Source organism: Microcaecilia unicolor, chromosome 5, assembly GCF_901765095.1.
Source record: "Microcaecilia unicolor chromosome 5, aMicUni1.1, whole genome shotgun sequence".
Classification (NCBI taxonomy): Eukaryota; Metazoa; Chordata; class Amphibia; order Gymnophiona; family Siphonopidae; genus Microcaecilia; species Microcaecilia unicolor.
Window position 1 is genome coordinate 248,567,786 of NC_044035.1, and position 21,199 is coordinate 248,588,984.

The window sequence follows — 21,199 nt, forward strand, 5'->3', positions numbered from 1 at the left end:
GCTGTGAACCAGAGAGACCAGGATTCAAATTCCACGAACACTCCTTTTGGCCTTGGGCAAGCCACTTAACCCTCCATTGCCTCAGGGACAGACAGACTTACATACTTACTCACAGGGCAAGATCTTATAGAGAGGTGAAAGTTAGCCTCTCTCCATATAAATTAAGCATACAAGTTAAACCTTATAAAGTTCTTGTGTTGCCATATGGTGTCTTCTGTTCTTCTTGGAACCCAGTGTGGTTTCTCTGGGCCTGACCATTGTTTGATCACCATGTACTCACCATGCCATTGAATAAAATTATATGGATAGTTTATCTGAATAACTGTAATATGGATTAAAGCATTGAAAACCCACAAAGTTAGACCACTGGAGATTACACCTCATTCAAAATACTGCTGTTAAGATGGTTTGTGGCTAGATGGGTTTTTTTTTTCATGTGACGCCTCTGTTATCAGCACAACATTGGCTTCCGATTAGCAGCAGGATTCAGTAACACAAAGCCTTTTATTCTGGTCCCCTACCAGACCATTGTTTGATCACCATTTATGTTGGTTGACCTCTCCAGAGTCTAACTTATATGTATGCAGATATACATATAATGCAAAATATAGAGAGTTGTTTTTCACTCCTACATATATAAACCCAAGTACACATATACACATTTTGTTTTGTTTAGTTCCCACTTCAGCCCCAAAGATGGCATGCCTTGACAGCCTAGGGAATTCTCGACAGCCCAGTTGCTGGAGGGACACCTCATTCAAAAGGAAAAGAAACAGGAACAGTGACATCCTCTCAGGTCATCTAAGGCATACTAGAGGCAGTGACTTTGGATTGGAGACTGATTCAGCCTCCTTTGTGAGTGCATGGCCCTCTTAGTACTGTGCACTGACAGGAACTGATGCTGAAGCTTATAAGCTTTTGCTCAGTGTTCTGCACTAGTATACCCTGATGCAGATACACCAGAATTTTTTGCTTTCATTATGAAGGTGAAGACACAGGTTCCAACTCCATGGCTTTTATCCATGTTCTAATAGAAGCAAAGTTTCTTTGATGGAAATGTGCTCACCTGTATCCTGTGCAGCTCCAAGCCTCTCCAATGTTGATAGTTCTGATGCAGATGGATCCAGCTTCTCCAAACAAGAGCATCCTCATATGGTCTTGCCTGTTACAAAGACCTCTAAGGCATCTCTTGACAAATGCCCCAAACAAACATTACACCCAGACATAATATACCTACATTGAGGTAGGTTGGTGGCCGTTATAAAGCATTACTGAGCGCATTTTCTTGACCTTCTCCTTTGACATTACTGAAAATATGGAAAAGGCCAAAGCCAAATCAAACTCCCCAATTTTGAAACAATAGAGTTGACCAATACCACTCAAGGAATACAGATACAAGAAACATATGTGAAGAGGTACAGTGCCTAGAAGTCTTTACTTTCAGTTTATTTTTAATTACCTTTTTGAATATTTTTATAGTTTTTCTTTTCACATTCAAAATGTGGAGTATGTTGTATAGATCAGTGAAAAACTAATACCTTTTGAACTCAATTTATTTTGAGCATGCAGAACGTGAAAAAAATGTACAAGTGTGTGAAGACTTTTATAAGCCAATGTAAGAAATTTTAACCTGCAGTCAACCCCCCCACCCCACCCCCTAAAAAACCCAACTAAATTAATCTATCTAAAAGGGAAAAAAAATCTGTTGAACGGAGACTTTTTGAAGAATGTATTTTATGCACACTGAAGTGCAACCACCATCATTTGAAGAAAAATATAACTATTGTGTTTCCTGTAAAAGAGAATTAGGGGGGGGGGGATCCATACAACTTCCATGATGCAGGATGTCTGTCTTGCACATGGTTAGTGGTGAGTGGTAGAAAGTTTTAGAAGTTTGGTAGTCCCTACTTCAACCCAGGCTCCATCCGACGGCATCACCCACATGTGACGTTTGTATAGCCTGCTTTTCCACAGAGAAAATGCATTTTCACAGGTACAAATTAAAGTAGGGTATACACAAAAAGTAGCAAATCTTGTTTTGGGCAGACTGGATGGACCGTGCAGGTCTTTTTCTGCCGTCATCTACTATGTTACTATATGTATTTGTATATTAAACAAAACAAGCTTAAATAATTTTACTATACTTTTTTCCAAGTAAAAATACAAGTTGACTCAACTAAGCTTTCCTTGAAGTAGCCAGACCCACCAAGAAATTAAAACAGATGGTCATGGAGCAAAATATTTTGCTATGAGCTAGAGTATACAGTGTTAAAGATCCATCATTAGCTTGGGGGGGGGGGGGGGGAGAGACACACTCAAGCACAGAAATTGAATGGCAGAATGAGCAGTGAGCTCTGCAGGCCTTACCTATAAACCCACATTTAATTTTGTTCCAGGTGAGTACTTTTCATACAAATTTTTCATCCTGCCTTGTTGTATAAACAAAACAAAAGTGAAGCTACATTGATTACTTTATTTATTTTTTGTCTATTAGATTGTAAGCTCTTTGAGCAGGGACTGTCTTTCTTCTATGTTTGTGCAGCGCTGCGTGTGCCTTGTAGCGCTATAGAAATGCTAAATAGTAGTAGTAGTAGTAGTAGTAGTAACTAGTGTTAAAACGATCTATGCCAGAGCCGCCGTCTCCATGTAAAAGCTCTGCCAGTAAAGATGGTGCCGACTCCACACCCCATGTTAGCATGCAGCTCAACAACATTCTTACCAAAAATATAGCAGCAGTAAAATAGAAATAGCCACACTAAACATCCATTTCTCTCAATTTGAAGCGCGTATAACTGAAGCCAAAAACAGGCTCAGTACTATAGAAGATGATATTAACCAGAACTGCAAAATGAAAAACAATTATGGAACTGCAAACTGCAACTGAAGATTGCAAACTGCAACCAGAATAAACAACCACCTCAAAGTTTTAGGTGTGCCAGAAGGATCAGAAAACAATGATATGCTGAAGTTCATTGAGGAATTTCTACCAAAATTACTTAATCTACAATTCTCCAGACATTTTGTAGTACTGTGAGAGCACATTGTGTTCCTGTATACTGTTCTTCCTCTCAAAAATGGCCGTGTCCCAACTGTCTTGAAAATTCTACATTTCCCTCAAGTTATGTAAATACTGAAAGCAGCAAGAGTCCAGAAGAATATGATATGGAACGGTTCTAAACAGATTGTAAATAAAACAAATGTCTTCAGGCTCTGCGACTTAAGGCCCTAAATGTTAAATTTGGTCTTTTCTCACCAGTAACTACGAAGGTTATCCTACTGCAACAATATCAAATCCTTTTCTGATTCTTAACTACTAGAAGAACTCATGGATGAACAAGAAATGTCAGAAATGGCTTCTATATGATTTATATATAAGCTGCACCTGATTATTTATACATCATGGGTGCTTATAGTGCTTGCCTTGCTTTGTCCCCCATTCATCGTCTCGACCCCCATTTGTCCTCTTCATGAGGGTGACGGTATTTTTTTCCTTTAATTTTTAAAATTGTTACTGTTTGCATGTTTATTGTAAATCAGTGTTCTCATGCATCACATATTAGCTACTAACATTGCTCATGTAAATCTTACACAGACCAACTTGAGTAAACAGCACAGTATTTAATAATGGTTTATGGATGATTAGCAATTGTCTATCCTTTTTTTCCTTTTACCTACCTCCGAGTCCCATTAATAAATATATTACCTCTGAATGTTAAAGGGATCTCACATCCAATGAGGGAAAAAAAGTTATTATATTTCCAGAAATTTAATCCATCTATAGTTTTTATCCGAGCCACATCTTTCATCCAAAGTTAAAAAATTTAAAAAAAAGACTGGATACAAGACTGTTTCTTTTCTCCAGCCCTAGGTAAAAAGAATGGTGCTATTTTATTAGCTAAATCTCTACAATATAAGCTGTTGTCACAAGTTACAGATTTTGAAGGTTATTTGATCATATTAACTCGAAAAATTGCTCAATACACATGTATTTTTACAAATATCTATGTCCCATTATTGACAATCCAGAATTCTTTTGATGTTCTCTCTGGTAAAATAGCACTTTCTGGTACTAATCAAGTGATATTTGGAGGTAATATGAACATGCCTACAATTCTAGATCATAAATCCTCAGTGAAGCTAGGCCTTTAAAGGCAAATCAATCTCTGTGCCAACTAATGTCAATGTGCAATCTTATAGACTCATGGAGGTTAACTCACCCCAACAATTTGGATTACACTTTTTACTCAGCTCCAAACAACTCTTTCCAGATTGGACTACCTTTTCGTTTAAAGATCACGTACATCTTCAATCATAAAATCTACTATTGAATCTATCTTTGTACTGGATCATGTTTGCATCACATCAAGTTTGGATATTTCTTTGCCTTCTAATCCATCAAAAAAATTGGAGATTTAACTCATCATTGTTACAAGATTTCTGCATTTCCTAATGATCTGATAAATATTTTTCATTAAATACTACTGGTTTGGAGTTCTACATTGTTTGGGTGCTTATAAAGCCTATATCATAGGTGAAATTATTAAGTACTATTAATTCAAAAATAAAGAAAGCATGATTAGATTTAGAGATCAAAATCACTCTTGAACAACAGTACCATCATCATTCTAGTACATCTGATTTAAGTTCTCTGTAAAAATTAAAATTTAAATATAAGTTTGAGACAGGTTCTGCCCCTGCTCTGTGTTTGAGCTAATCCTGTTCCAGCCAAGCCAAGCCCGTTCCAGATTCCTGTTCCAGCCAAGCCAGGCCCATTCCAGATTCCTGTTCCAGGCAAGCCAGGCCCAGACAAGCCAAGCCCATTCCAGAAACAGGTTCCAGCCAAGCTTATTTGAGAATCATGAATCCTGTTCCAGCCAAGCCTGTTTGAGAATCCTGAATCCTGTCCCTGCCTTATTGTCTTGCTTCTGTTATTCTTGTTGCCTAGCTCCTACCCTGTCTTGCCTGTCTAGTTGTGCTTTGTCTTGTCTCTTTCAGTCTAGTCCTGTCCGGATCCAGTTCTTGCCATGTCCTTGTCTTGCCCTTTTCTGGACCCAGTTTTAATCTACTTCCGTATTTTGCCTTGTCTTGCATTTCTGGGTCCCAGTCCCAGTTTTAATCCAGTTCCAAGTCTTGCTTGCCCTGTCTGGGTTCCAGTTCTGACCCTTTGCCTTCTTTTCCTTGCCTCATCTGGATCCGGTTCTTGTGTTGTTCATTATAGTTAGTTACCTCTGTCCTGCCTTGTTGAGTCTGTTAGTTTTTCCTAGTCCAGTCTGTTCTGATTTCTGCCTGTGCCAGCCCAGGTGATTTGTCTGCCAAAGCTCCGGCTTTGGTCCAAGGGCTCACCATTCCTGACAGTTGTGACAGTTATACTCATGTTCTTAGGAACTACTGAGTAAAGCAAGCAATACTGGACAGAGAAGTAAAATATGCCTCATTTAAAATAAAGCTGAGGTTTACAGGAAGTGACGCCACCGCACAATGTGGCAGCCTAGCTCCTTCAATCCCACTTCAAACACAATAACAATTGCTCTATCCACCTCCATCTTCGCACAATAACAGCAAGCATCGGTTTGCATAACCCTGAAAAATATGAGCAAATCTTCTTCAAAGAAAAATGAGGCGAATCGTCCGCCGGTACAAAAGGAAGGTAAGGCCCTGGGGCGCCATGTGTCACCAGTGCAGCTTTCCCCTTCAGACTAAGATTCCGCATTATCTCTAGCAGAATCACGGTTGCCTGCCTTGAAAAAAAGGTATTTCCATTGAGTTGCGGCAGTTCCTATCCGGGATACAAGCAGACAGAGCCTCTAAAGATGAAAATTTGGACCGCACAGCTACGTGAAGCTCTGACCTCCAAGAGCTGGGGGAAAGGGTGGAAAACACTGAATTGAAAGTAGATGAGCATGTGGATTTGATCTCGACTCACACCTCCAGCATCCAAGAGTTGGGGAAGCAGTATGTGGATTTGTCCTATAAGTTGGATGATCTGGAAAATAGGGGCCATCAGAAAAATCTCTGGTTTCGAGGTGTGCCAGAAGGTGGGCAAACTGAGGATGACCCGACCATAATAAGCCTCCTCTGTGCTACTCTGTTGGGGTCTGAACCGGGCTCGGCCCCAATCGAATTGGAAAGAGCTCACCGATCCTTGGGTCAGCATGTGGATAACAGGCCACAAGACATAATTGCAAGCTTTGTTAAATTTGCCGATAACTCATACTTGTGCTCAACAGACACCCAACCTGGAGTACAATGCTTCTAGGGTTCCTGTGTTCCAGGATCTCTCTCAATTCACGCTGTAGCAGCGAAGGATGATGAAACCCGTCTTGGATATCTTAAATAAGGAGCAGATCTCGTATAGATGGGGATTCCCCTTCTCCCTCAACTTTGCTTTGCAAGGCAAACATCATCAGGTACAGTCTTTGGCAGGTGCCTGGAAGCTTCTATGCACAACGGGCTTGGCTGCGTCAGCTGCTCATCCGAATGCACTGGCTCCCGCAATAAAAGCTAAACTTCAGTAGTGCATCTTCCAAGAAGAATGTGAAGAAAGTTGCAACAGCTGCGGAGAAATGACTTGGCCGTTATATGTGGACAGAGCTGTTTATCTCCTCAACATATCGGAAGGACTTCTGAGTTGTTGTTGTTGTTGTTAATATTTTTCTTTTTTTCCCTAAGGAATGGGGTGGGGGGGGGACATCTCCCTCTCTTGATTTGTTGACTATGTGTGTATGGAGTGGGTGTATTTCCTCAGGGTATTTGATAGAGTCGTAGTGAACCTGGGGTAGTATGGCTGGACAGTAACGGAAAAAAGGGGGTAAGCGTTAGACTGTGAATGTGTGTGTTAGGTGGGGGGTGACTGGGGGGGGGGGACGAATTTTACAACTAGTTGTGTGTGAGGTAATATGTATGAGGATGTATGGTGAGAATACGAATGGGGGGCAACGGGTTGGTACTATGAGTTTCTGTATGGGGAAAAGCATGTGGGGGCGGGGGCTGTATATGGGCGGGCTTGCCTGAGGTGTGGTGAGCTAGTTCCTCACTATCCCACTCAGAGGTTATACACCTGCTGTCTTGTGTAGATTACGTGGGTAAAGGGGAGGTTGTGGCTCTGAGTGGGAGGGTTCCTTTTGGATATATACTTTACTGTAGTCCCAAGAGACTCAACATGGTTTGGGAAAAGGCGATTGGATCTATTAAAATATTGTTCATATTTGGAATTTAACATCAGGAGATGAGTGCTGATTTAAAGGTCTTGTCCTACAATGTAAACAAACTAAATATACCTCAGAAACATAAAAAGCTTTTTAGAGAATTGCTACAGTTTAAACCACATGTTGTATTTTTGCAGGAGACACATGTTCTCCATGCGCATGAAAGGCTTCTCTCTCATTCGTGCTATCCCACTACTTACTTTGCCTCAGCTGTCGATTCTCCTAAGAAATGTGGGGTAGCTATATTGATAAATTCCTCACTGCCAGTTCAGGTTGTTAAGATTAAACGAGATTCGGGTGGGAGTTTCTTATTTTTACACATTACTATTGATGAGGTAGATGTTACCTTTGTGTCTATATACGACCTAAATGACCACCAGGGTTTTTTTTTTATGCCAGTCTACGGGAGGTTCTTGCTGCATTTCTTCGAGGTACTTTGGTAATAGGTGGGGATTTCAAAGCCACACTGAACCTTGATCACTCTCGTGGGTCTCCTAGAGTAGACTCTGATATCTTCTGCCCTGGGCTCTCTCATATATTCTTTGGAATCTTTGGACACGTGGCGTCTCTTCCATCCGCAGGTGCAGGACTACTCTTACATGACTCATACTCACGCATCGATTACATTTTTTTTTGGATTCTAGATCGGTTGAAAAGGGGCCGGATGCTAGTACTGGTAACATTACTATATCAGATCATGCACCGGTTTGGGTTTCACTACCTTCCTTTAGGGAGGAAGTTAAAGATAAGCGATGGACTTTAAACATCCGCTTGTTGAAAGAGGATGAGGTGGTGGGAGGCTACAGAGCTATAATAAAAGATTATATGGAACACAACATTGATTCGAGTCCCCCTTTCAGTATAGTTTGGGATGCTATGAAGGCAGTATCTTGGGGACACTTTTTACAATTGGCTAGCAGATGCGCCAGTCTGCAAAAGGAACAGCTCACCCGCTGTCTAGATAAAAATTCAATATCTGGAGTTTAGTCACAAGGTCAGGGGTTCCCCTGAAACACTGCAGGAATTGGCGCTCTTAAGCTTCAACTAGACACCATTTACTCTGAGCAATTAAGTCTGTAGCAAGTGCGTTCTTATGAATTTACTAACAAAACGGGTCATAACCTTGTCCTTAGACTGCGCAAAGAGTTGATCTCACAATTGTGCATGTCAGAGACTGTAAGGGTAGGACCTTGCACATATCCTCTCAAGATACACCTGCATTTCTAAACTTTCTATCAATCCCTATACACACAGGAGATTCAACCCAGCCAAGAAGCCATTTCAGAGTACTTAATATCCTGCAACTTACCTTCGTTAACCCCTGCACAACAAGTTGATCTGGACAGGCTGGTCACTTCACTAGAGATTCAAAGGTTATTAAAGGTCTCCCTTCTCAGAAATCACCTGGTCTAGAAGGTGTTCCTAATGAATTTTACAAGGTATTTGCCCTGGATTTGGCTCCTCTTCTTGCCGACTTAATGAGGTTCGAACTGGGGCAACTTTGCTGCCTTCTATGATGGAGGCCTGGATTGCAATTATACCAAAACCAGATAAAGACCACACTAATTGCACCTCATATTGTCCCATCTCCATTCTAAATGCAGATATTAAGATCTTAGCAAAACTCCTGGCCAATTGCCTTGCAACTGTCTTACCATCTCTTATACACCCTGACCCGGTGGGGTTCACGGCCTACCGTCAAGCCATGGACAACATTAGAAGAGTTGTGGATTTGTTATACTTACCCAAACATGACCAGATTCCCATGTGCCTTCTTAATCTCAATGCAGAGAAGGCTGTTGACAGGGTCCATTGGCCATTTATGTACCGGGGTACAGGAATACTTTGGGATAGGCCCTTCTTTCTGTGGCTAGCTAGATTCAGGCCTTTTATAAACACTCCTAAAGAATGTGTTAGGATTAATTGGGGAAATTCTGCCTTGTTCAGGAGTACCCATGTCACTGGTGTCCCTTATCTCCAACGCTCTTTGTGAAGGTTATGGAACCTTTTGTGTTGAAAGTGTGCTTGAACCCTATCTCCGGTATCCGCCTTGCAAATCGGGATCACAAAACGACATTATTAGTGGACGACGCATTGTTGTTTATTACTTGACCACTAACCTCACTCCCTAATCGTTTGCAGGCTATTGGTGAGTACTCTGCTGTCTCTGGGTTTAAAATCAATATGAAAAAATTGGAGGCTTTAAATGTTACCTTACCTATGAAGCTTCTGGATTAATTGCAAGCTTCCTTCCCTTTTTGCTGGGCTATAAGGGGGAATCGCTATCTGGGGTTTTTGCTATCTGGGGTTTTTCCTGACTCCAAGCTTCTCTGATCTATTCTCTGTTAACTATTCGGGACTGCTTAGAGCTATCACTGATGATCTGGATCATTGGGAAGACCTAGCCCTTTCCTGGTTCAGTCACATAGCCACTGTTAAAATGAATATCCTACATGTTTCTCTATTTGTTTCAGGTTCTCCCTTTGAAGATGCCCAGGGGGTTTCTCTCTAAGATACAAGACCGTCTCACATGTTTTATTTGGTCCAGTAAGCGCCCGCGTTTGCCTCGATCCTTCCGGTATCAAGACAAGAGGTGGGGAGGGCTGGGAGTCCCTAATATTTATTGGTATGACAGGGCAGCTCAAGCATGTGCAGCTTTAGAATGGTATCAGGCACATTCTCATAAACTCTGGGTGCACTTGGAACAATTTTCATTAGGTTCAAGGCCGTTAGGGGCTCTTATGTGGGTCCCAGGTAAACACAGACACCTTCGGGCAAGGTTGTGTCCCTCTATCTACACTACCTTTTATTATTGGGACAGTCTCTTACTCAACTAGGATCGCAATTTGTCACATCTTTTGCCTATAGCCTTCAATCTTCTGTTCCCCCCGCTAATGCTCAGGTAGTCTTCACCCGCTGGTACTCTGAGAGCCTCAGGAACCGGGGTCAACTTTTTGATGAATATTCCATTCTAACTTTTCTTTCCTTAGGGGAGGAATTTCCAGATATGCTTACCTTCAGATATCTCATTTCCTTTCCTCGTCACTTATCCACTCTGTAATTTTATGGGAAGATTCTTTTCTGGAGGACCTATGTGAGGACTCCAAGACCACGAGAGGTTTGATTACCTGCTTATATAAACACCTACATTCACAATTCCCAAAATACACACTGCATAAAAGGAATTGGCAGCGCGAGCTGGGAGAGGATGAGTGGGGGGTATTGGAGAGGGCACTGGCGAAGGTGTCTCAACGTACCTTTCAAAGAACCTGCTGTAAATGTTTTGTTTCGTTGGTACCCAATGTCTGCACATCTTCGATGCATCTACCCGGCCCTCTCGGGTATGTGTTGGAGGGGCCATGGGGAACTTGGTACAATGAGTCACATCTGGTGGTCATGTGTTAACATTTGTGCTTACATAAGTACATAAGTATTGCCACACTGGGACAGACCAAAGGTCCATCAAGCCCAGCATCCTGTTTCCAACAGTGGCCAATCCAGGTCACAAATACCTGGCAAGATCCCAAAAATGTTCAATACATTTTATGCTGCTTATCCCAGAAATAAGGAGTGGATTTTCCCCAAGTCATTTTAATAATGGTCTATTGACTTTTCCATTGGAAAGCCACTGAAAACTTTTTAATCCCCACTAAGCTAACCGCCTTTACCCTATTCTCTGGCAACGAATTCCATAGTTTAATTACACGTTGAGTGAAGAAACATTTTCTCCGATTCATTTTAAATGTACTACTTTGATTCATTTTAAATTTACTACTTTGTAGCTTCATCGCATGCCCTCTAGTCCTAGTATTTTTGGAAAGAGTAAAACAAAGGATTCACATCTACCCATTCCACTCCACTCATTATTTTATAGACCTCTATCATATTTCCCCTCAGCTGTCTTTTCTGCAAGCTGAAAAGCAATTCAACACAAGAGTACAGAGGTGGTTAGGACACCCCATTCCTTGGTCACCAGTGTTTTTCCTTTTCCCCCAAGAAGGTCCCAGGATTAACACCTCCTCAGGCCACTTTGGTGTGGCATGCCATGAGTGCTGCCCGAGTGATCATAGAAGCACTGGAAGCAGCAATCTATTCCTCCATTGATAAAGTGGCTTACCAAGCTGTGGTACATCTGTGAAATGCAGCGTTTAATAGCAAAGCGTAGGCACCAGATACCCAAATGGGAAGTCACTTGGGACCCTTTTACTTTTCATTGCTCCACTTGTAACTTACTTGCTTGGACCATGTTGGACTATAATTGGGCGGGGGGGGGGGGGGTTCTATACCTCCCTGGCTAGATGAGAGGTGGGTGACTTCATTCCAGAAACTGTATCCATCTCACGAGTGTTGGACTATCTTCTCCATCTTGCAAAAACAAGTCTGTCTTTTACGTCCATTAGACTTCATTTAGTAGCTCTGTCAGTTCTGCATGACACTGTAGACAACTGTACGCTTATGCAACATCCACTGTCGAAGAGGTTCCTTAAGGGCATCATGCATCTCTACCCTCCAGTTCGACCACCAGCGCCGGCACGGGACCTCAACTTGGTGTTAAACGCGCTCATGAAGTCTCCATTTGAGCCGCTGTGCAGTGCGGAACTTAAATACGTCACTTGGAAAACTTTATTTCTCCTTACATTAACGTCTCCACGTAGAATTGGGGAAATTCAAGCGCTGGTACATTACCCTCCATGCACACAACTGCTGCATGATAAAGTTATTCTATGTACACACCCTAGGTTCCTCCCGCAAGTCGTCTCTCCATATCACTTGAATCAAATTATAGTGTTGCCGACTTTCCATCCTCCACCACATGATACAGAGGAGCAAAGGCAGCTGCACATTCTCGACTGCCTGAGGGCTCTTGACATCTATCTCAAGCGAACCAAATGTATGAATCGACCATCCCAGTTATTCTTGTCTTGGAGGTCTGCTGCACATCCAAAACCGGTAAACAAGGGCACATTATCACAGTGGATTGCGAAATGCATTGCTTTGTGTTACCAGCTAATGCAATCTCATCTTCCAGGAGTGTCCACTGAAGTTCCACATGTCACTGCTCACCATCTGCGGGCCAAGACAGCCACAATGGCTCATTTGCAAAGAACACCCTTACAGGACATCTGCATGGGCAGCAACATGGTCAACTTTCCATTTGTTTACGAAGCACTACTACATCGATACTGCCTCTTCTGCTGAATCGGGTTTTGGCCAGGCAGTGTTGTCTTCCGGTGTATGAGGCGTCAACTACCACCCCCTCCTGCCACAGGTACCAGTTTATTTGACAATTTATCAGTGTGTTTAATGTTTGAACTGTTCCCTGTGTAGCTTGGGAGTATTCAATTGTGGGGCTGCAAGATGCATTCTGTCCATGGAGAAATATAAGTTGCTTACCCGTAACGGTAGTTCTCCTTGGACAGATCATCTTGCAGCCACACAATTCCTCCCTACCCTCCCTGCAGTTGACGCCAGCTATTTTATAGAACCGTCAAGGGGGCGGAGTCACCGGGTATTTATACGGTGTGGAGGAGCATGGGCTACCATGAGCACATGCGTTGCTAGTTTATTTTTTTTTTTAAATGCTAGCCGTCCAAGGTCACTGTGGTTTTTCAGTGTTCTCTATCTTCACCTGCTGGTAAGCGGATATAACCCATCAGTTAATGGATTCATCTGCTGTTGATGACAAGGAAAAATTAAATTTAACGTGGACAAATGTAAGGTGATGTACATTGGAAAGAATAATCCAAATCATAGGTACCTGATGCTAGAGTCCACCTTGGGGGTCAGCACCCAAGAAAAAGATCTAGCTTAAATTTTTTGCTCAATGTACTGTGGCGGCCATAAAAGCAAACAGGATGCTAGGCATTATTAGGAAACGGATGGTGAATAAGACTGAAAATACTATAATGCCTCTGTATCGCTCCATAGTGTGACCTCACCTTGAGTTCTGCATTCAGTTCTGATCGCTGTATCTCAAAAAAGATATAGCAGAATTAGAAAAGGTTCAAAGAAGAGCGACCAAAATGATAAACGGGATGGAACTTCTCTCACATGAGAAAAGGCTAAAGAGGTTAGGGCTCTCTAGCTTGGAAAAGAGGAGGAGGAGAGATATAATTGAGGTCTACAAAATCCTGAGTGGTGTAGAACAGTGTTTCCCCAAGTCTGGTCCTGGAGTATCCCTTGCCAGTCAGGTTTTCAGGATATCCACAATGAATATGCATGAAAGAGATTTGCATATAACACTACTACTACTACTACTACTACTATTTAGCACTTATATAGCGCTACAAAGCGTACGCAGCGCTGCACAAACATAGAAGAAAGACAGTCCCTGCTCAAAGAGCTTACAAACTAATAGACAAAAATAAAGCAAACAAATCAATTAATGTGTAGAGGAAAAAGGAGGAGGGTAGGTAGAAGCGAGAGGTTACAGGTGGTTATGAGTCAAAAGCAATGTTAAAGAGGTGGGCTTTCAATCTAGATTTAAAGGTGGTCAAGGATGGGGCAAGTCGTAGGGGCTCAGGAAGTTTATTCCAGGTGTAGGGTGCAGCGAGACAGAAGGAGCGAAGTCTGGAGTTGGCAGTAGTGGAGAAGAGAACAGATAAGAAGGATTTATCCATGGATTGGAGTGCACGGGAAGGGGAGTAGGGAAGGACGAGTGTGGAGAGATACTGGGGAGCAGCAGAGGCAGTGCATGCAAATCAAGTTCATGCACATTCATTGAGGATATCCTGAAAACCTGACTGGAAAGAGGTACTCCAGGATTGGACTTGGGAAGGACTGGACTTGGCAAACACTGAAGTAGAATGAGTAGAAGTAAATCAATTTTTTTTACTCGTTCCAAAAGTACAAAGACTAAGAGACACTCAAGTTAACATGAGAACACTTAAAACAAATAGGAGGAAATATTTTTTCATTCAACGAATAGCTAAGCTCTGGTAATCTTTGTCGGAGGATGTAGTAACAGCAGTTAGTGTGCCTGGGTTCCTGGAGGAAAAGGTCCATAGTCTTCTATTGAGAGACAGATATGGGGAAGGAAACTGCTTGCCCCGGGATTGGTAGCATGGAGTGTTGCCAGGATTTGGGATTCTGCCAGGCACTCATGACCTAGCTTGGCAACTGTTGGAAACAGGATACTGGGCTAGATGGACCATTGGTCTGACCCACTACAGCTACTCTTATGTTCTTATAAACCTAGACAGATGTAATTTCGATTTAAAACCTACTTGTGATGTTATCTTACTATTTTGTATTATATTGCATCGACGTATACACGTTATATATTTGCTTTACGTCTTACATGATGATTTTCTTTTTTTATTCATATGTTTAAAATTTAAACTTTAATAAAGATGGTTCTGAACTTTATTTAAAAAAAAAAAAAAAAAAAAAAAAATCTCTGGCAGGGAGGCTCCATAAAGCGAAGAGATACTTACCTGTAGCAGGTATTCTCCGAGGACAGCAGGCTAATTATTCTCACACGTGGGTTGACATCTGCATCGGCCCAGGAACCGGCATGTTGCCATAGCACGAACAAAAACGTTTTGCTAGAGTCTTCTGGCGCTCATGCAGCGCGCACTGCACATGCGTGCACTGACTTCCCACCTGCATAAAGCATTAACAAATAACTCCAAAGGGGAAGTGGGAGGGATTGTGAAAATAATCAGCCTACTGTCCTCGGAGAACACCTGCTACAGGTAAGTGTCTTTGCTTTCTCCGAGGACAAGCAGGCTGCTTATTCTCACACGTGGTGTATCCCTAGCATCCAGGCTCACTCAAAACAATGAACATTGGTCAATTGGGTCTCACAATGGCGAGGACATAACATAGATGAACCTGAAACTATATACAGCTAGCTGAGAGTGCAGCCTGGAACAGAATAAAATGGGTATTTATTTTATTTATTTATTGCACTTGTATCCCACATTTTCCCACCTATTTGCAGGCTCAATGTGGCTTACAAAAATCTGTTATGGCATTACCGTAACAGAGAAGAAATACAATTGGTGTTACAAAGGGTTAATCAAGACAGGAGGGTCAGGTTATGCAGTTATACAGTGAGACATTCTGAATAAAGGAGCATAAGGGTTGTGTTCTATTCATTAAGGATTTTCGTGCTAGGCTTTGTTAAAGAGATAGGTTTTCAAGGCTTTGCGGAAGCTATTTAGTTCATTGATCGTTTTCAGGTGGATTGGTAGTGCATTCCACATCTTCGTGCTTATGTAGGAGAAGCTGGATGTATGTGTTAACTTGTATTTGACCCCTTTGCAACTGGGGAAGTGTAGGTTGAGAAAGGTTCAGGAGGATCCTTTAGCATTTCTGGGTGGGAGGACCACGAGATCTAGCATGTAGGTCGGGGCGTCTCCATGAACGATTTATGAACGATCGTGTATATCTTGAACGTGGTGCGTTCTTTCAGTGGGAGCCAGTGTAGGTTCTTTCTTAAAGGTTTTGCACTTTCATATTTTGTTTTACCGAATATGAGTCTGGCTGCAGTATTTTGGGCTGTCTGGAGTTTGACGGTTTGTTCTTTACAGCCAGCATAGAGTGAGTTGCAGTAGTCCAGGTGGCTTAGTATTAGGGACTGTATTAGGGCATAAGTGAAGGATATGCAATCTGCTAGCCAATTGGAGATTGTGCGTTTGTTTTCCGATGGCAACTCCCCTCCTGTTGGGATCAAAAGCAACAAACAAATGGGCGGACTGTCAGGGCTTTGTCCGCTCCACGTAAAAGGCCAATGCTCTCTTGCAGTCCAAGGTGTGCAGGCTGCTTTCGCCAGAGTGGGCATGAGGATGGGGAAAAAATGTTGGCAAGACAATTGACTGGTTCAGATGGAACTCAGAAACCACCTTCAGCAGGAACTTAATGTGGAGGAATACTCTGTTGTGATGAAACTTAGTATAAGTAGAAGCGACCCCTCGTTCTGAGTGATGAGGATTGGAAAACACTTCAATCTCCATGGTTCCTCGAAGGACAACTCCAGAAGAGGAGGGAACCAAATCTGACACGGCCAGAAGGGTGTAATCAGGATCATGATTCCGCAGTCTTGCCTGAGTTTCAGTAGTCTTCCCTACTAGAAGTATGGGAGGATACGCATACAGAAGGCCTGTTCCCCAATGAAGGAGAAAGGCATCTGACGCTAGTCTGTCATGGGCGTGAAGCCTGGAACAGAACTGAGGGACCTTGTGATTGATTTGAGTGGCAAAAAGATCCACCGAGGGGGTGCCCCACGCTTGGAAGATCTTGCAGGCTATGCCCATATTCAGTGACCACTCGTGAGGTTGCATTACCCTGCTCAGCCTGTCGGCCAGACTGTTGTTTACACCTGCCAGATAAGTGGTTTGGAGGAACATGCCCTGATGGCGTGCCCAGCGCCACATCTGAACAGCTTCCTGACACAGAGGGCGAGATCCGGTGCCCCCCTGCTTGAGGGTATAAATACATCACAACCAGATTTTCTGTTTGAATCAAGATGATTTGGTTGGACAGCAGATCTCTGAAAGCCTTCAGAGTGTTCCAGATCTCTCGTAGTTCCAGGAGGTTGATCTGAAGACCTGTTTCCCAGAAGGACCAGGCTCAATGAGTGTGAAGCCCATCTACATGAGCTCTCCACCCTAGGAGGGATGCATCCGTCGTCAGCATCTTTTGTGGCTGCGGAATTTGGAATGGTCATGCCATGGTCAAATTGGACCAGATTGTCCACCACTGAAGATAATCTCGAAAATCGGTGGACAGTTGGATCACATCCTCCAGATTCCCTGTAGCTTGATACCACTGGGAAGCTAGGGTCCACTGAGCTGATCTCATATGAAGATGTGCCATGGGTGTTACGTGTACTGTAGAGGCCATGTGCCCCAAGAGTCTCAAACCTGCCGAGCTGTGATCCGCCAAGACCCTCGAACTGTGGACACCAGGGACAGGAGGTTGACTGCCCTTGTCTCGGGAAGATAAGCCCGAGCTCTCTTCGTGTCCAGCAGTGCTCCAATGAACTCCAATTTTTGGACAGGAGTGAGATGGGACTTGGAGTAATTTATTACAAACCCCAGTAGCTCTAGCACCTGAATAGTCATTCGCATGGACTCCAGAGCACAGTCCTCTGAGGTGCTCTTCACCAGCCAATCGTCGAGATAAGTACACACATGCACTCCCAGTCTGCGTACAGACGCTGCGACTACCGCTAGACACTTTGTAAACACTCTGGGTGCAGATGCCAGGCCAAAGGGCAGTACACGGTACCGAAAGTGCTGCGTTCCCAACCGAAATCAAGAGATACTTCCTCTAAGCTGGAAGTATCGAGATGTGTGTGTAAGCATCCTTCAAGTCCAGAGAGCATAGCCAATTGCTTTTCTGAATCATGGGAAGAAGGGTGCCCAGGGAAACCCATCCTGAACTTTTCTCGAACTATGAATTTGGTCAGGGCCCTTAGGTCTAGGATGGGATGCATCCCCTCAGTTTTCTTTTGAACAAGGAAGTACCTAGAATAGAATCCCAGCCATTCTTCCCCTGGTGGAACAGGTTTGACCGCATGGGCCTTTAGAAGGGTGGAAAGTTCCTCTGCAAATACCTGCTTGTGCTGGGAGCTGTAAGAATGAGCTCCCAGTGGACAATTTGGAGGTTTGGATTCCAGATTGAGGGTGTATCCTAATCGGACTATTTGAAGAACCCACCGGTTGGAGGTTATGAGAGGCCACCTTTGGTGAAAAAACATTAACCTCCCTCCAACTGGCAAGTTGTCTGGTACAGACACTTTTACTGTGGCTATGCTTAACTGGAGCCAGTCAAAAGCTCGTTCCTTGCTTTTGCTGGGGAGCAGCAGGGGCCTTAGGCGCACGCTGTTGACGAGAACGAGCGAGCTGGGGCTGAACCTGACTAGGCTGTCGAGAAGCCAGAGTGTACCTACGCCTAGCATAGGAATAGGGAGCACTCCTCTTCCCTCCAAAATATCTCCTAGTTGAGGAGGATGTAGCAGAAGGTACCCGGCGGGAGAAAGAATCCATAGCATCATTATGTTTCTTGATCTGGTCAACGAGATCCTCGACTTTCTCACCAAAAAGAGTGTCCCCCCATCAAGGGATACCCGCCATCCGCTGCTGTACCGAATGATCCAGGTCAGAGACACGTAGTCATGAGAGTCTGTGCATCAGTATTCCTTGAGCAGCGATTCTGGATGCCACATCAAAAGAGTCTTAAGCACCCCTGGCCAGGAATTTACGACACGCCTTCTGCTGCCTGACCACCTGGCGAAAAGGCTTGGCCTGCTCCAGAGGGAGGGCATCGACCAAACTAGACAGCTACCTCACCGAGTTCCGCAAGTGTGCGCTCATGAAGAGCTGGTAGGACTGGATAAGGGCAGCGGGTATAGCAGCCTGATACATCTTCCTCCCAAAAGAATCCAAGGTCCTAGCGTCTCTGCCTGGGAGCGCAGAGGCATAGTCTCTAGTACTCTTGAAGGCGGAGTCCACCACCATGGAACTGTGAGGTAACTGAGACCTTATCAACCGAGGTTCACCATGGATCTGATACTGGGAATCAGCTTTCTTCGGGATCACGGGTCCAGACAGAAGGAACGACCAGTTCCGCATAAGGACTTCCTTCAGTACCTTATGCAGAGGAGCCATCACAGCCTCCTTAGGTGGAAAGGGACAGTCCAGGACCTCGAGCATCTCAGCCATGGGCTCATCCTCCACCTCCATAGGGAAAGGAATAGCCGTAGCCATATCCTGGACAAAAGATGTAAAGTAAAGACAGTCTCCTTTCAGGTGGAGGGGATGGTTCAGAGGGAATCTCATATGACTCATCGGAAGAAATTTATCTGGGATCTCTTTCTGACTTCCACGAACACTCCTCTTCAGTATCGGATAGTACCTCTGTTAGGGAACTTGGCGTCGAGGCAGGCTCAGTCTCGAAGGATTGACGTCCTCGATGGTGATGCCGATGCCAACGCCCGCATGGACTGCGGCGAAGCTTCCTCCACCAACATCAGAGGGGAGTCAACTCGGGTGGCAGCAGACATCGGTGCTGCTTGGGGACCTCACCGCAGGCAAAGGGCTAGACGTCGCTGCAGCAGACGGCACAGAAGGCGCAAGTACCCCCGACACCAAAGCAGACTGGCACAGCAGTCCTTCCAGAAGCTCTGGAAGCAGGGCCCGGATGCGCTCACTGATAACCGCCATCGGAGAAGGCTGCGGGGTCCGTGGATCAGCCGGTGGCAAAATCGGCTGAGGCTCAGGTGCAGGTACCGGGCTTCTAAGAGACCGGTGCATCGGCACCTCCTGTATGGAGGGGGAGCAGTCCTCTCGGCGCCAACACTTCTCGGGTGCCGAATCCCTCGACACCCCAGAGCTCCCGGCACCATGTGTCGAAGGAGATCAATGACTGTGCTTCTTCACCTTCGCTCAATGCCCGTCACCGAGACTCCTTGGTACCGACGAGGAGTCAGGTTAGACTATGGTCGGTCCCGGGGGGCCTGCATAGCAGGAGGCCTTGAGACAGGTGGAGACCCACTCGACACCTCACTGCTCCCAGCGCGACTTGGTCTCTCAGCAGCCATTACCTCTGCTCCTGACATCGACGAGTCCCTCGATGTCGACGCCGCCGACCTCTGTACCGATGTCAATGTCAAAGGACCGGACAGAGCCCCAAAATGTTTCTCGAGCTACTTGGATCCGTTTCTTCATACGAAGACATAGACTACAAGCAGCTGGGCTGTGGTCAGGCCCTAGGCACTAGATACACCAGGAATAGGTATCAGTACCTGAGATGGTCCAGTTGCACAGAGTACAACATTTGAAGCTGCTGGGTGTCCTCGATGACATGGAAGGAAAAACGGCTTCGGCGAAATCAAAAGACTCAATTGTGCCAAGAAGAAGGGGACACAAAAAGGAGGAGAAACCCGACCGCGCTGCCTAAAAACTGGCTGCATCAGAAAACAAAGAAAACTTAAGTTAGGAAAAAAAGAACTAAGGAGAAACTAAAAGGATCGTAACTTTTTTTTTTTTTTTTTTTTAAACCTAGCAATACAGATGAGAAAAAACTTGCGAAAATAGTGAAAAAAAACCCCCCCAAAAACTCTTTTCTCGGGCCTTAACGAGGAGCACAGGAGGAACCTGCTGCACCTCGTCGTGGAAAAAAAAAAAAACTGAGGTACACACTCATGCGGCAGGCGGGAAGTCAGTCTGCGAATGTGCGGTGCATGCACGCCAAAAGACTCTAGCAAAACGTTTTTGTTTTTGCTATAGCAAAATGCCGGTCCCCGGGCCGACGTGGACTTCGACCCATGTGTGAGAATAAGCAGCCTGCTTGTCCTCAGAGAGATAGAAGTATGAAACCAGAGAAGTGAGCTCACTGCTTCATCATTATGAGATTCATCTGCTTGAGAAAGAACTGATCTCAATGTCTATTTATTAATATAAAGGACCTCAACACATCCTCACACAAGATTAGATTCAATTATATGACCTACTGTAGCCTATTTATGAAATGTTAAGTTAAATAGAGCTTTCCTCTGATTCATAATATAGAAAGCAATCTTTACATTTCTGGTAAGACCCTCATCGTGTCAGCACTTTTTTTTTTTGTGCCTCGCAATATCCTCCTGTTCCTTGGGCTACAGTGCCATGAGTCTTTATTTAACTCTACCTAGAAATTTTTGCAGTATTTATATATCCCCTCACACATCACGTAGTCCAATCTTTTCAGCAATAGTTTTTTTTCTGGGAGCCACCCAATCTAGCTAAAAGGTGACATTAATAAATGATGGTTGGGCTACCTCCCTATAGGACTGTGAATACTACCTCCACAGCATTCCCTGTGATACAGGAATCAAACCCTAGGCCAGTGGTTCCCAAACCTGGTCCTGGAGGCACCCTAGCCAGTCAGGTTTTCAAAATATCCACAATTAATGTCTATGAGAGAGATCTGCATGCAGTGGAGGCAGTACATGCAAATGTCTCATGAATATTCATTGTAGATATCCTGAAAACCTGACTAGTTGC

General features: G+C 44.1%; 1 protein-coding gene across 2 annotated transcripts in view; it reads right to left on the reverse strand.

The window, feature by feature from the left end:
* POU2F1 (POU class 2 homeobox 1) overlaps window positions 1–21,199 on the reverse strand; it is a 419,716-nt gene that overhangs the window by 241,362 nt on the left and 157,155 nt on the right. The window lies entirely within an intron of this gene.